The sequence below is a fragment of the Mobula hypostoma genome, chromosome 19 (genome assembly GCF_963921235.1).
Source record: "Mobula hypostoma chromosome 19, sMobHyp1.1, whole genome shotgun sequence".
Classification (NCBI taxonomy): Eukaryota; Metazoa; Chordata; class Chondrichthyes; order Myliobatiformes; family Myliobatidae; genus Mobula; species Mobula hypostoma.
In genome coordinates this window covers 53,636,931-53,654,040 of record NC_086115.1, presented here as the reverse complement: position 1 = coordinate 53,654,040, position 17,110 = coordinate 53,636,931, and the positions used below count along the sequence as shown (strand labels likewise).

The 17,110-nt window shown below is 42.3% G+C and overlaps 1 protein-coding gene across 13 annotated transcripts in view; it reads left to right on the top strand.

Annotated features, from left to right (window-relative positions):
- Nucleotides 1–17,110, top strand: part of LOC134359048 (uncharacterized) — a 279,403-nt gene that overhangs the window by 15,649 nt on the left and 246,644 nt on the right. For 11 of the 13 annotated variants that reach the window (XM_063071897.1, XM_063071898.1, XM_063071901.1 and 8 more), the window contains exon 2: nucleotides 15,368–15,454. The gene's annotated coding sequence lies outside the window, so the exon portion shown is untranslated. Of the gene's footprint in view, nucleotides 1–671; nucleotides 851–15,367; nucleotides 15,455–17,110 lie in introns of those variants that run through there. The other 2 variants (XM_063071893.1, XM_063071894.1) reach the window with 2 other exon arrangements.

Sequence of the window (17,110 nt, the reverse complement as noted above, 5' to 3'; positions counted from 1 at the left end):
CAGCTCCATTTTGGCATCTGGGAATATTACTGGTCTGTATACCACTGATGTCTTAACGTGGTTTGTTATTGAACAGCCAGTCAGCAGTGCTGTCATATCTCATAGGATGAGATGCTTTTAAGAGCATAAAAACATCAGGGAAATTGGCATTCTGAGGTCTGATTGCATTAGTGTTATTTAACCCACTGAGTGTAATGCTTTCATAATAAATGATTCAATTGTTAAAGTGCATGACACATAGTCACAGCAGACAGATAACAAACACTTGGTGGTTGGTATTGTAATCTTTTCCCAGAATCGTTTAGAATCACAATAAATGATTATGTGCCGAACTGAATGATTTCTCAAATAGTAAAAAAAATTAATATGTCACACATATTTTTATTTGTATTGTTGTTGAATTAATTCCTATTATTACTTGACAAGATGCTACCTGACCTGCTGAGTTTCTCCAGCATTTTGTGAATGTTGCTTTGGATTTGAGCATCTACAGAATTTCTCATGTTTAACATGAATTCATTGCTGGTTTTTGTCATTGAAAATTTGGGTTAATTGAATCAGAACAAACCTTGTAAATGGCAGATTAGATTTGCAGACTTCTCATAATGGGATGAATTTTCCAGTATTTACATATAAAATTGCAACTCCCTGACTCCTGTTGTTTTCCACAGCTGCAGGTCGCAGGTTTGGTAGAGCCATGTTCTTCTAGACCAGTTCTACACTTGATGATTCGGGTGCACAGGTCATTCAGGCTTTCCAGGGCACCTATCCCACCTTGGCCACAACTGAAAGCTGCTCAGTCCAAGTACACTCCAGCACAAAATCTCTGAATTATACCAGCCATTGCCAGGTTTGATATCCCTTACCTCTGTTGTGAGGAGCCCCCTGGTGTTATATAGAAATACAGCATTAAAAATACACCTTTGGACCAATAGAGTTCGCACCAACTATCAGCCACCAACTTTAGACTAATCTTACATTAATCCCGCTTTTTATAGACTTCATGTTCTTTTCAACTCTCCCCAGATCCTATACTCATTTACACACTAAGGCCAATTTACTGTGGTCGAATATCCTACCATTCTGCACATCTTTGGCAAGTGAGAGGAAATCAAAGTTCAAAACATTCGAAGCTTGAAGTACATTTATTATCAAAGTATGTATACATTATACAACTTTGACATTTGTCTCCATACAGGCAGCCACAAAACAAAAGATCCAAAAAAAACTTACTAACCCACTAAAAAGAACACAAACGTGTAAGGGAGAGAAAAGAAAACACAAATTGTGCAAACAATAAAAACAAGCAACAGCAACAGCATTCAGAATGAAAGTGAGTTCATAGTCATGAAGCCTGGAACAGGCCCGAAGCCTGGAGCAGGCCCACAGCATCAACCTCACCTCAGTGGAGCGGCAAGCAGAGCTGGCCTAACCCTTTCCTCTGGTCTCGACACCCTGCCTTTTCAATCCATCAGGCCTGGCAGTTAAATTGTCCAAACATTGGGTCATTACTCGCTCTAAAACCCAGGCCCTGGAGCATTGATACACTCTGGGCCCAAACCCCACTGCCATGTTCTGGCCCATAACTGACTTTTCCAAATCAGCCCAGCCCCTATATCAGACTACCTGGGGGAAACCCATACGGTTACAGGGAGACATGTCCACTAAGATGGTAACCAAGGTCGGGATTGAACCTTGACCGCAGGCTCCACTTGCTGTGCTTCTGTGCCACCCAAATAATACCATGGAAGGGCACTGCCTGCTTTCAAGTGTTTCCCTGTTGTACTGTGACCATATAGACTATGAACTTCACCAGCCACTTCCATTCTGTTTTGCTGGCCCTAACTCAGTGAATGTCTGACAGCACCCTTCAGATCCAAACTGGGGCAGTTAGAAGCTCAGGTTTCTTGGAGGAAAATGGCCAGTTCAGGAGGTGCAAATGGTTCAAATCAGTTGTGCCATTTAGAAATCTAGTTACTCTCACCCTGTTCCAGGTTCAGAACCTTTGTTAGAAGTGTCAGCACTGTGTGAAGGGAACAATCTCTGAAACGTCAGAGTTAGCAGCAAGTTTAGGAGCAGACAAGGAAGTGGAGCGTGGGCTGAGTGGATAGGAGAGAGATAGAATGTTGGTATTAGTTTGTTATTGTCGCATGTGCCATAATGCATGTGTGTCATCCAGACACATGGTGTCAAATACAAGGACATGACTGAAAATGTCTAAGGCACATACAGGATATATTGCTAGGATGCCTGAGACTTTTGCACAGTACTGTAGTAATTGTATATATTGCACTGTACTGCTGCTGTTGCAAAAAAAAACAAATTTCATGACATGTGAGTGCTGATAAACCTGTTTCTGAAATGGGTCTCTATTGTGGACTGAGAGTGGGAAGGGGGCAGGGGGAGGGGAATTATGGTTGGGAAAATGGAAGGGAGACGGGACCTTGCCTGGTGTCTCAGGACTGGGTGTGTCTGCACCCACGCCCCTTCCCCCCATGCCTGGCGCTCCTTTTATGCCACCTGTCCCACAGTGCTCCCACGGTATTCCAACCTCGCCATTCCCAACATCCTTTGCTCACACCAGGCTTACAAACTCACTCTCTGCTCCACTTTGTCAAATACAGTAATGTACAGAAGTCATCGGTAGACTGGCTACATACTTGTGCCTGGTATTGCAGAGTATTGTCTGTCGAGGTAGGAAAAAGGAAAACCAGATGGATTGAGAAGTCAGGGTGTCAGGACTGAAGGTGAAGCTTAGGCCAGTTCTGCTTGCTGCTTGCGGCTCTGCCACGTTGCTCCGCTCTCTGCTGAGGCTGTGGGCCTGCTCCAGGCTTCACGTCTCTGGACTTGCTTCCTCCTTCTCCAGTCCTGCTGAAGGGGCTCGGCACAAAACGTCCACTGTACTCTTCCCCATAGATGCTGCCTGGCCTGCTGAGTTCCTCCAGCATTGTGTGTGTTAAATAGATTTCCAGAATCTGCAGATTTTCTTTTGCTTGTGAAACGGAATGCTGAATATTATAATACAGTTAGTGAAAAGTGCAGTGCATGTAAAGAAGCAAAGTCCAAGGACGATATAAATAGGAAGATCAAATGACGGGGAGACAGAATGAGGTAGCGAAGGTTAAAGGTAGAAAGATATGGAGAAGTGATTGGGGGAGAAGATAAGAAGGTAAGGACTGAAATGTAATGATGAACTTTTAAGGACGGAGGAACACCTCGACAAGTCTTGGTAGTTCAGGGCGGGTAGCTGTAACCCTGTTTGCAAATGATGCACACTGCAGCTCCTGCAAAGGTTTGGGGTGGCAGATAGGGTACTAATCAGGCAGATTCATTTGTAATGGTGTTGAGCTTCTTCAGAGTTGCTGAATTTGAATTGGATTTAGCACTGTCTTATGAAGTGAAATTTGTTGTTTTGCAGCAGTACAGTGCAAAGACATAAAATTACTATAAATTACAAACTAAATAATGCAAAATCAAGGAATAACGCGTTAGTGTTCATAGGTTTGTGGACCATTATGAGATCTGATGGCAGTGGGGAAGAAAATGTGTCTGTATTATTGACTGTGGATCTTTAGGATCTTTACCTCCTTTCTGCCAGCTGGTGCCGTAGTGTCATCTGCACCAAACTTCAAAGCAAGTGCTCCTGGGTTAGAATCTGGCTGGCTCTTTGTATGCTTTCCATCTGCACTAGGTTGATCGTTGAGTTAGCATCGTGGACTTCTGTAAAAACAGGCAAAATGCTAAAGAAACGGCAAGTTTGCTGCCTGATGCTCCACAAGGTGCAAAAAAGAACTACAACCTTTCCCCTGGTTGGAGCATCAAGAAGAGAGTATATCTTGGATGGTGAATATGCGCAAGGATGAATGCCAACTTCTTGAAGCACTACATCTGGAAGATGTGGTTGATGGCAGGGAAGGTTGTGCATGTAATAGAAATGGCAACTTTCTACAGACCCTTGTGATCCTGCGGTTTGGAGCCGCCGTACCAAGCTATAATGTAACCAGTCAGAATGCCCTCCTCTGTACATGTGTAGAGTTTTGCAAGCATCTTTGGTGACATACCAAATTTCCTCAAGCATATAATGAAGTTGAGCCACTGGTGTGCCATCTTCATGATTGCACGAATGTCCGGTAGATGCCCTTTTCCAGTAGCTTCCATTTGACGTTGGTTAAATGCAGCTCCAATGCCATATTAAGTTTACTGACGATGCCACTGTCGTAAGCCAAATCAAAGGTGGTGATGTGATGTGTCTATGCAACTACATATCAATTAAATAAAAGCACACACATGGGAGATGGCTTTAATTGGCATATTCACATTGCAGTGAGAGAGAGAGAGAACAATGTAGATCACATATCAATGAATATAGGTAAGTTATCAGTCCATGCGTAGTGCTATGGAGAGTCAGTGCTTGAAAAGAAATAGATCCATACACTACACTTCTTCCCCCTTTAGATTAACGTAACATAAAACTGTATGTGTACAAAACATTCAATTTCCCTTTCACAAACCATGTTCAAATAAACAAGTGTTCATAATAACGGTCCATAACCAACATCACTCTAATAAAGATTCAGTCCTCTCGGTGGCGCGCTGTTTCTTTCAGGATAGCGCCTCCAGACTTGTGAAGTGGCATCTGGTTTGGCAGGTGTCTTGTCAAAGACAATGTTCTCATCGCACCTCTGGACCTGTGGAGTGGCTTCGGGTGTGGTCGGTGTCTTGTCTAAGACAACATTCTCGGTTTCTAGTGTCACGTTGCTGTCAGTGACATAATCATCGCTGAGAGGTAAGTCCAGTGACTGAAATGTGTCTGTCTTGTTGGATGCAATCGACTCTGGTGTGTTCTTCGGTTGAGTATCCAGCATCTCATCCACATGACGTCTCCATGTCTGATTTCCAAAATCCACTGTGTACATCAGTGGCCCAGTTCCTGTAGCTATCCTATCAGGTGTCCACTTGCCCTCTTGGTAATCACATACTAGGTCTTCCTGTCCAATCTTGAAGCTTCTTGCTGATTCATTTGGCAACTGGTTGAACTGTTTATTCTGCAGTTCCCTCTGTAGGTCTGGTTTCAGGAGGTCTATGCGAGATCTCAGATTCCTGTTCATGAACAGCATTGCAGGTGTCTGATTTGTCATTACATGAGCAGAGTTCCAATATACAAAAAGGAAATTGTCCACTTTTGCTGTAGAGAAGTGTCCTCCTTGTTCATCGCTTTAATGGACTTCTTGAAGGTTTGGATAAACCTTTCAGCTAACCCATTCATTGCTGGATGGTGAGGAACTGACTTCAAATGTCTGATGCCATTTTTCTTCACGAACAGTCGGAATTCTTCTGATGTGTATTGTGGTATGTTGCCACTCACAATTTGTTCAGGTAAGTCATTTCTAGCGAAGGTAGTACCCTGAGTGGAAACAGATTTTTCTGAGGTGGTTGACTTCTCTGGTATGATCTCTGGCTACTTCAAATGAGCATTCACAGCAATCAAAAATATGGAGTCCATGAATGGTCCAGCAAGGTCAATATGTACTCTTTGCCATGGTGATGATGGCCACTCCCATGTGTGCAATGGTGTCTATGGGGTTGCATTTTGAACGTTTTGGCATCCCAAAGAGCTTTTAGTCAAATCCTCAATCTGTCTATCTATTCCTGGCCACTACACAGCTCCCAGCGAGACTCTTCATCTTGACTGTACCCAGGTGTCATTCAAAGGTTCAAAGGTTCAATTTAATGTCAGAGAAATGTGTACAATATACATCCTGAAATGCTTTTCTTCGCAAAACATCCATGAAAACAGAGAAGTGATCCAAAGAGTGAACTGACAGTTAAACGTGAGAACCCCAAAGCTCTCCCCTGCGTTTAAGCAGCGGTGAGCAACAATCCCCCCTCCCCCACCTGCAAAACAAAAAGCACACCGGCTACCGAGCACAAGCGTGAGCTAAGCGATAGCAAAGACACAGACCTTGCGGTTACCCCAAAGAGTATCACAATTCTTCCGGCATCCGGCAACCCACAGGTTCTCTCTCTCCCTGGCAAGATTCTCCTGGTGATCAAGAAAGAGAAGGCTGGAACTGTTCGCATATCTCCCATGCAGATTTTCTAACACTATAGTGTGCAGATTAGAGAGAACCACAACAGAAGATCCACACATCAGTGTTCTTTGACATACCGACAGTTGGTCTCATCTCACTGAGAACTCTGGAAACATGGGGTTACCATGAGCTGGCCATTCTTCCATGGTGACGTCATAGACTTTTGACAATGTTGGGTCATTCCTTGCTTCTCTTTGTATTTCGGAATTTGTTACCGGTAATGGTCCACCAATGTGTGTGGAACACCTCTGCTGGGTCACAGTATGAAGACTTTTCTTCTTCAGTTGCCAATATTGGAAGATGTGACAAACTGTCAGCTTTGCTGTGTTGTTTGATACCATTGAACTCTATGTCATAAGAGTGGGCTCCTAGGAACAGTGCCCATTATTGTAACGGAGTAGCAGACCACCGGAATTCCGTTCCTGGTATTGAAAATGGACACAAGTGGCTGGTGATCTGTCACTAGTGTAAACTTTTGTCCATAGAGATAGTGGTGGAACTTATTTATTCCCCATCCTAGACTAAGTACCTCTCAGTCGATCTGTGCGTAGTTGCGTTCTGCGCTAGTCTGAGATCTTGAAGCAAACACAATTGGATGTTTAGCTTCATCTTTCATAGCATGTGACAAAACAGCTCCTATGCTATTGGGGTGCATCACACGCCAGTCTGATGGGTGAACAGTTCATCTTTGTTTCCTAGAATGCCCTTTCACGTCTTTCTGACCATTCCCACTTTGCTCCTGTCTGTAACAGTGAGTTCAGTGGATACAGCACTGTCGCAGTGTTTGGGAGAAACCGGTGGTAGTAGTTTACAAGGTCCAATTATGACCTGAGTTGTGACACATTTTCCGGTCTGGGTGCTTGTAGCACTGCTTCAATCTTCTCTTGTGACTTATGTAAGCCATACTTGTCAATAGCATATCCACAATATGAGATTTCATTATTGAAAAACTCACATTTCTCTCTCTTTGTGCGCAGACCATGCTCACTCAGCCTGGTAAGCACTTTACCAAGGTTCCGGAGGGGCTCGTCATCATTCGTGCCAGTCATGATGATGTCATCAAAGTAACATTGTGTTCCTGGGATATCTTGGAGCATTTGGTGTATTGCTCTTTGCCAAATTGCTAGAGCAAAGATGAGACAATTATATTGTACCGGTCCATTCTGAATGTTTATTGTGAGGAACTTACTGCTTGAATCCCCAATCTCCATTTGCAGATAGGCTTGTGACAAGTCAATCTTTGAAAACCTCCCTTCACCTGTCAAAGATGCAAAAATGTCTTCTATTTGTGGCAGGGGATACTGCACAGTGTGCAGCAGAGGGTTGATGTGAAATCCCCACATAAGCGAACGGCTCCAGCCTTCCTTTTCTTGATCACCGGGACAATGGTCATGGCCCAATTGCTTCACTCAAGCTTGGAGAGAATTCCAGATGCCTCCAAGCTCAGCAGTTCAGCATCTACTTTGGGACATAATGCGTAAGGCACTGGACGTGCTTTGTGGAATCTTGGTGTTGCTGATTCATTCAATTCAATTCTGGCCTTCATGCCTTTGAGTTTACCAATCCCCTTCTCAAACATCTTCCCGTTAGCTTTGAGCGGCTGTGACAGTCTCTGGTTAGTGCTACCATTTGGGCTGCTGTTGCCTGTTAATGTCACATTGAGAACTTTGAGTGCCAGTCTAGTTGGATTTTTCTCAACCGTTCATGCCCGAAAAGTGCTGGCCCTCCACTTTTCAACACATAAAGCTCTAAACTGCTGTGTTTGGCCACCAAACATCACATTCACATTCAGTTTGCTTTTGGGAAACACTTATTCACCTGTGTAGGTCTTTAGCATCACTGAGGTCGTCTCTAATGGTAGGTTAGAAAACAATCTGTTGTAGTCAGCCTCTGGAATTATAGGCAAAGCTGACACTGTATCCAGCTCCATTTTCAGTTTTACACCGGACACACCTATTGTGATCCAGATGATTTTGTGATCCGCTTCAGTAATACTGTGCTGTTCTCGGCACGACAGTTCACCTGTGTCTGACTCTGATCCTGCTTTGTGTGTGAAACTCTTCAGTCAATGTGGCTTTTCTCTTTGATTGTGTTTTTTCTCTTGCTTATTCTCTCTATGTTAACTTTCTGCAAATTTTTTCTTTGAACCAACAGTCATTTCCATTATGGGAGGATTTGCCACATTGATAACGTCTTTGGCGTTTTGCTTCATTCGGGGTTGTTTTGTGAATTTCTCTACACTCTTTTTCTGTAGTTCTGCTGCATCCTTTGCTGCTGTCTCTAATGATATTGCCATGGTCAATACCCATTCTGAAGTCAGACCCCTTTCTGAGAACAGCCTCTTTTGTGTGCTTTGATAATGCATGCCACATACAAGCCTATCCCTTAATATATCAGAAAGTCCATCTCTGAAGTCACAGTTTTGGAAAAGTTTGCGCAGTTCTGCAATATATTCAGCAATACCTTCATCCTTTGACTGGTTCCCTTTGTAAAATCTAAATCTCTCAGCTATTACCAGTGGCTTAGAGCACAAGTGATTTTGTAAAATTGTAACAATTTTTTTCAAAAGTCTTGCTTGCTGGTTTTTCAGGAGTTACTAGGTTACATAAGAGCCTGTATCTTTTAAGAGACTTTTGGATAGGTACATGGAGCTTAGGAAAATAGAGGGCTATGGGTAACCCTAGTAATTTCTAAGGTAGGGACATGTTCGGCACAGCATTTTGGGCTGAAGGGCCTGTATTGTGCTGTAGGTTTTCTATGTTTCTATCCATTAAGCTAAAAAGCACTGTGGTTTTCTTTTCCTCATCCACATGGTTTGCCTTACAATACTGTTCAACCCTTTCGATATATGACTCCCAGCCTTTATTAGCACTATCAAATCTGTCAATTTTCCCAACTAAAGCCATCACCACATTATTTTCACTTTAACTTTGCTAGTTGTGCATCTTTCACTGTGTACTATGCAGTTCATCACGTGTCTCTTTGTTAGCATCCTTGATAGCCTTCTCCATACTGTTTAACTCTTTCCTCTTGTTGTCTCTCTCCCTCTTATCATCCCCTAATGGTTGGTGCAGTTGGTGATATTCTCTAGCCTTCAGGTCGTTGTGTCTGTGCAACTACGTATCAATTAACTAAAAGTACAAATGTGGGAGATGGCTTTAACTGGTGTATTCACATTGGGGGAGGGGAAGGGGGAATCAATACACATGCTTAGGCCACAGATTAATGCATATAGGTAAGTTATCAGTCCATATGAAGTGCTAAGGGGAGTCACTGCTCTAGGAGAAATAGACCTGTACATTACATAATGAATCAGCATATAGGAGGGAGATTGAAAATCGGACTGAGTGGTGCCACAACAATAACGTCTTACTCAATGTCAGCAAGACCAAGGAGCTGATTATTGAGTACAGGAGGAAACTGGAGATACATGAACCAGTTCTCGTCAGGGGACCAAAGGATCAGCAACTTTAAATTCCTTGGTTGTATCATTTCATGAAGAAAGCACGACAGTGCTTTTCTTAGGAGTTTGTGAAGATTCCATATGACATTTAAAATGTTGGCAAACTTCTATCGATATTTGGTGGAGAGCATATTGACTGGTTGCATCAGAGCCTGGTATGGAAACACTAATGTTCTTGAAAAGAAATTCCTACAAAAAAGTAGTGGATGCACCACAACCCATCTCAGGTAAAGGCCTCCCCACCATTGAGCACACCTACACAGAGAATTTTTGCAGAAAAGCAGCATCCATCATAAGGGACCCCAACATCCCGGTCATGCTCTCTTTTCATTTCTGCTATCTGGAAGAAGGTACAGGAGCCTCAAAATTCAGACCACCAGGTTCAGGAACAGCTATTACCTCTCAACAATCAGGCTCTTGAACCAGCAGGAATAACTTCAGTCAACTTCAATTGCCTCGTCAGTGAACTGTTCCCGTAACCCATGGACTCACTTTCAAGGGCTCTTCGCCTCATGTCCCTCAATATTTATTACTTGTATATTATTATTTTTATTGTTATTTATTATTACTTTTTCTTTCTTTTTTGTATTTTGCAGAGTTTGTTGTTATTTGCACACTGATTGTCTGCCCTGTTGGTGTGGTCTTTCATTTATTCTATTGTGGTTATTGGATTTATTGAGTATGCCTGCAAGAAAATGAATCACAGGGTTGTATATGGTGACATACATGTACTATGATAATCAATTTAGATTTAGATTATGAGGACACACAGTCCTCGTTTATTGTCATTTAGTAGTGCATGCATTAAGAAATGATACAATATTTCTCCAGTATGATTTCACAGAAACACAAGACAGACCAACACTAAAAAACTGACAAAAACCACATAATTACAACTTATAGTTACAACAGTGCAAAGCAATGCCGCAATTTGATAAAGAACAGACCATGGGCACGGTAAAAAAAAGTCTCAAGTCCCGATAGCCCCAACAGCTCACGCAGACTGTAGAAGGAAGAAAACTCTTCCTGCCATGAACCTCCAGCGCCGCAAACTTGCCGATGCAGCACCTTGGAAGCATCTGACCACAGCCTACTCTTGAGTCTGTCGGAAAACCTTGAGCCTCCGACCAGCCCTCGGACACCGAGCACCGAGCACCATCTCTGCCGAGCGCTTTGATCCCGGCCCTGACTGCCAAGTGACAGGCAAAGCCGAGGATTCAGGGCCTTCCCCTCCGGAGATTCTCGACTGCACAGTAGCAGTGGCAGCGGAGCGGGCATTTCAGAAGTTTCTCCAGATGTTCCTCTGTGCTCCTCACGTCTGTCTCCATCAAATCAGATTGTGCACTGTGAGGCTGCGCATGCTTCATCGCACCGCCATCTTCTCCTCCTGCTTTCAACTTTGAACTTCAAATAATAGATCACTTCAGAGTCCCACACAGTTATTAGTAATGTTCACTAAGAAATATTTTATTAGTTGCTTGGTTACTTGAAAGTTGCATGAGACAGTCGTGCATTTTATTGTGATTTCAGCTTCATTAATAGTACCACAATATTGGTATAAATCAGTCAATCAAAATTAAGGAGTTGGATGAAATAAATAATCTGAAAGGAATTTGATTACTGGTAAATAATTTATGATCACTGCCTAGTAATTAAAAAAGGTAGGGATTTTTCTCAGAAAATGTATTGGATCAAATTTAGAGAAAAAGGGGAATTTTTTATATGTTCAGAGAAGTTTGAAATCTGATAGAGGTATTGATGCTGGTGTTGGTTGACTACCAAGTATCAGTGAAAAACTTGCCTTGCGTATTGTTCGTACAGATCAAACCATTACACAGCGCATCGTAATAGAACATGGTAAAACAATAACAATGCAGAATAAAATGTAAAAGCTACAGAGAAAGTGCAGTCCTGGTAAACAATAAAGTGCAAGAACATAATGAGGTAGACTGTGAGGTTAAGAGTTCATCTTATCGTACAAGTTGTCCATTTAAGAGTTTGATAACAGTGGGATAGGAACTGTCTTTAAGGCTGAGGTTACGTGTTTTCAGGTTTTTGCATGGTAGGATGGTGGGTGAACAGTTTTTAACTTGAAACCTATTAGCCCACGTTTGCATGTTGACTGCACTTCAATTCAAGAAATATCAGTGGTTAACCTCATGACATTGAATAACCCTTGCTTTTCCATGATGATCAAACCAAGGGATCGGCATTGGTTTAAGTGAGGACTGTGGAAAGGCGTGAGGGAAGGGCACCAGACATACCTAAGAAATGAGGTGAAGTTGCAACATTGCATATGTGCAAAGCAACATGCAATAGACAGAGCTCAATAATTAACAGAACAGAAATGATCTTAATGGTTGCGGAAAATTAAACAGTTAACGGGAGAAGGGGTGCTCCAAGTACATCCTCATTTTCAATGATGTTGGGGCTTAGCATATGAGTGTTTAATCAAGCCTGAAGCATTTCCATCCATGCTCCAGCAGAAATGCTGAGTCCATGATCCATCTCTGATTATTCCTGAGCTTCACACCATCACTGGAATTCAGAATAATGAAGGGAATCTCATTGCAACCTATCGAATGTTGAAAGGCCTCGATAGAGTGAACATGGAGAGGATGCTTTCTATGATGGGAGAGTCTAATCGAGGGACATCCAGTTAGAACATAGATGAGGAGGAATTTCTCCAGAGTGTGATGATTCTGTGGAATTCATTGCCACAAGTGACTGTGGAGGCCAAGTCACTGGGTATATTTAAAGCAGAGGTTGATAGATTCTTGATTGGTCAGGGCATGAAGGGATACAGGGAGAAGACAGGATATTGGGGCTGAGAGGGAAATGGATCAGCCATGATGAAATGGCAGAGCAGACTCGATGGGCCAGACGGCCTAAGTCTGCTCCTATATCGTATTCCTATGATTCCCACCATAATTGGAGCTAGAAATGGATGACAGTGCTGGATACTGAAAAGGCTATGGGATATAGTATCCAACTTCCAACATTGAAGAGTTGCATCCTCAAGCTAGCTATAGCCTAGCAAAATTGTCTCAGTACAATTATGACATTGTTGTTTACTTGGCACTTGCCCAGGTGAGCCTGTGTTTAAAAAGCAAGTTCTTAAAAACCAAATCTACCTAGTTGGGATAACAAACATAATCCCAATTATCAGTAAAGTAACAGAAGGTATCTGTAGGTCTTTTTCCAAGTATCGAATGAAGAACTGAATTTCAGAGCTGAAGTGATAAAGAGCGCCTGTGTCAGTAAGGTTTGACCAAGTGCTTCATCAAAGAGGCCTGGTAAAATTAAAATCAACAGGCACCAAATGAAAATATGCCAATGGTCAGAGGCACGTCTATGGCAAAGAAAAATTGTTCTTGTCACAACTGATAAGGTAACTTCAGTTTTAACGTCCCTCACACTGAATAGTGGTGAAACCAATACAGAGAGAAGTCACACATCATTAGAGGAGAAAATCCAAAAAGGCTTTAGTGGATTCCTTAGCAGGCAAGGTACAGGCAGAGGGTCCAAAAAAAACTCACATGCAAAGTCAAAATCCAAAAATACATTAACTAGAGTTTCAGAAACTAGAGATTCCTACAGACAAAGACCATACTTCACTGACAAAAGATCATTCAAAGACTAAGCAAAGAAACAGGGGACAATCAACTATACAAGGCACAGCTGATAATAATTCATAATTAGCCTAATAAGCTGGTGAGCAGGAAGGGGTTGGCCTTGTCATCTCTGCCTCCCCCGGTGGCCAGTTCGAGGTGTGACAGTTCTGCTGTTGCAGGATAGTCTCCCAGCCCAAGTATGTTACTGCGGTTTGAACTGGGCTCAGCTATCTTCATCTCCTTTATCAATGGCCTTCTATCCATTTCAAGATTAGAAATGGGAGGGGTTGGAGGTTAATGAACAATGGTCAATTCCATTTAATTCCTCCGTAAATGAAACAGTATATTTCTGCATGCAGCAAGACGTAGACACCTCATAGGCATGTGCTGATAAATGGAAAGCAATGTTTGGACAATAGAAGTGCCAGACAATGACCATTGCTAACAAGAAGGAGTCTTGGCACTCACATAAAACATCCAATGATGTTACTATCATTGAATTTCGAATGTCAACATCCTGGTAGCAACCACTGACCAGGGTCTAAGCTCATCTGTCATATGAATACTGTAGTTATAGTACAGGTCAATGGCTGGCTGTTCTGTGCTGAGTAAGTCACCTCCTGGTACCCCAAATCCTTTTTGCAACATACAAAGGACATAGTGGGGTGGTTCTCTCAGCAGACTGCCCAAACCTCATTGGCAGATCTCACCAATGTCTTGCCTGACTGGTGGTGAGAGGGGCTCTCCCAGATAGGTCCTTCCTGCATGCCTAGACCATCAGTTCCACTGCACGCTGCCCATGGGATAACTGTAGTGGTATGAGATGGTTGCTCACCTCTTTGTGGACTGTTGGTTTACAAGGAGGCTGTGGAGGAAGGTGCAAGGGCTTGTGTTGCAGTTCATCCTGAGCAGTGACGGGACAGAAGAATTCAAAGTATGTGTATGTCACCACAGACCACCCTGAGATTCATTTTCTTGTGCTTCACCCTGTGAATATCCACAATAGAATCAGCGAGAAACTATACACAAATAAATACAGACAAACAACCAACGTGCAAAAGACAAACTGTGAAAATGCAGAAAAAAAGATTATAATAAATAAATAGGTAATAAATACTATTGAGAACACGAGTTGTATAGTCCTGGAAAGAGAGTCCATACTTTGTGGAATCAGTTCAGTGATGGGGCAAGTGAAATTGTGCACAGGTTCAGTAGTTTGATGATTGAAGGATAACAACTGTTCCTGAACCTGATGGTGTGGGACCTAAGGCTCCTGTACCTCATGCTAATTGCAGCAGAGAGAAGAGACCATGGCCTGGATGTTAGGAGTCCCTGATGATGGATGCTGCTTTTTTATGGCAACACTCCATGTAGATGTGCTCAATGGTGGGGAGGGCAGCTTTACCCATGATGGACTGGACTGCAGCCATCAGGGCACCTAGGGAAAAATTCAGTACTCAGCTAGATTACTTCCAAACCTATAAATTCTATTATCAAGTAGGACAATGGCAGTAGGAATACTACCATCTGCACCTTCCACTTTTTGTTACACATCACCATGACTTGGGAATATATTGGTATTTATTTATCATGGCTGGATCTAATTCCTGGAATTATCAACCCAAGAGGATATGGGAATACATTCTCCAGTCGAACTACAGCAGTTCAAGATGTTGTTTTACCAACATCTCAAAGGTGGTTAGGGATAGGCAATTAATGTTAGCTTCACTAGTACCACCACCCACATCCTGAGAAAGTAATGAGTTAAAAAGATTTACAAGTGATTGAGCAAGAAAAGGATTTTACTGTGTTGAAAGACTAAATGAAAACAGAAGAACTATATATGTAAAAAAGTATGCTTGGCATCCCAAGCTACCTTTGGCATTCGGTGAGATCATAATCGATGTGATTCAAACTCAAAGTACACATCAGCCTCTAAATTCCAGGGATTTCAACCTTCATTTATACAATTTCTCCTTCAAAGGTAACTTTGGTGTTAAAGGTATCATTCTTTTCAATCTATTTTGGACTCCTTGTATGCCCAACATATGGTTAACGATACATCAAGATCTACTCACCTCATCCTGGTTGCACTTTAGCCAGGGCTTTTATAGTTACATGTAGATTCTATCCACTTAGATGCCAAGCTCTCTAGACACAAATGTTGTGATTTAATTAGCCTTTGTGGTTATTTTCAGCAGCTGTCAAAGATGTTTTGGTGATTTTTGTCCATGGATCTCCCAGTATTTTGGATTTCCACCTCCTGGATTCTCACCAAGTAGAAGGTATCCTTTCTAACCTTTGTAAAGTCAGTTGATAACACTTGCCTCATTAAAATATACTTGGCACAGTTTCGTTAATTTGCTTTATCTTTGCACTTTAATGGTTCTAACTGCACTGTGTATTATGCTGACTATCTGCATGCAAAACATGAACATGGTAATGTGGCATTCTGTTTTTATTAAATTGGATAAATCGTGTTACGTACCCCGTAACTGGGTTGCCAAACCAGCAGAAATGGATCACTCAGTTGGAGTCTGGATTACTGGAACTAAGAAAGTTTTATTAAAGAAACAAGCAACACAGTACTCTAATCAAAAGGATAATAAATGCAACAGTTCAGCAATGATAAACACACATGTACACAGAATTAGGATAACAGGATCAATCAAGCTCTATCGTCGTCTAGGGGTAAATGACCAGTTTCAAAGTGACACAAAGTTCAGTTCAATTGAGTTCAGTTCAGTTCACAGTAATCACTGCCATGGCGATGGACAGTGGGGGGAAGGAGAGAGAGAGCAAAAAACGAATGAATATTCAAACGGCTTCCACACAGACCTTCGATATTCTTTGCAGTCAGCTTTCTGGCGAGCCCTTTGTGATGTCTTCTGAGGTCACCGACTGTGACCCCTCCATTTCCAGATATGATCTTTCCTCAGCGGTGAACCCGGCACCCTGGCAAGGGCGGACACGCACCAGGTTCCCGCCGATTGTATCTTTCCACCCTGTGCGTCTCTGGCTTGGTCCCGCGACCAGCCCTCCAAAGACTCCCACCGACTTGTGGGAGGCGCACCGCTTCCAGGGTCTCGTTACCTCGTGGTGTCGTGTGTGTCCTGCCTTAGCGAACCTGTCCCTTTTTATCCCCCTGCTAGGGTATCGCCTGTCCATCCCTTCAAACAGTTCAGGGTTCAAAGGGGAGCTGATTTTGACAGCTCTCCTTCCGTCCCTTCATTAACATCTCCAAATGCTGCTCCATTGTTTTCCTTATCTCTCTTTCTCTTGAAGACAGGTGGCAGACCAACTGCTGATCCCACTGGTGCCAGCACAGGACAGCTAACATCTTAATCTATGTGTACTCTCGTCACAATAGGATAAAGTAGGATGCCATTGGCCAACCCTGCATCATCATCATTATGTGCCATGTCATATCCTGCATATTATTCCTGTCCTGTGTTTTCTACTGCTAAGCCAATTTTCAGATAGATCAATAATTTGCTTTCATTTGCATCTCAGTCATTGACATTCTGTTTTGTAATTCCAAAACATAAATTAATCAAAAGAAGAACACTGGAGTCCAGGAGACCATGTACACTTCACTTTTACTTTTAGTGAAGCATTCACATATGGCATGGCGGTGTAATAACGTATGGCGTTCACGTACTTTTGCACAGAACCTGTAATGAATTATGTAAACAATAAAAGAATGCTTAATCAAACACCATTTACAATATTATTCAAATATCACTGAAATATTAAATAAACAACAATTGACTTCATCAAATGCTTTCTGGAAGTCCTTTTTATAACTTCTGTAAAACAAAAAGTCCCCATCTGCAATTTTAATCACCTTTATGAAAATTAAATGAAATGAGATTTTCAAAGTTTATTTATATTAGCATAGATGAATTTCAAAATACAACTGTGCATGTGAAGTGCTTAAA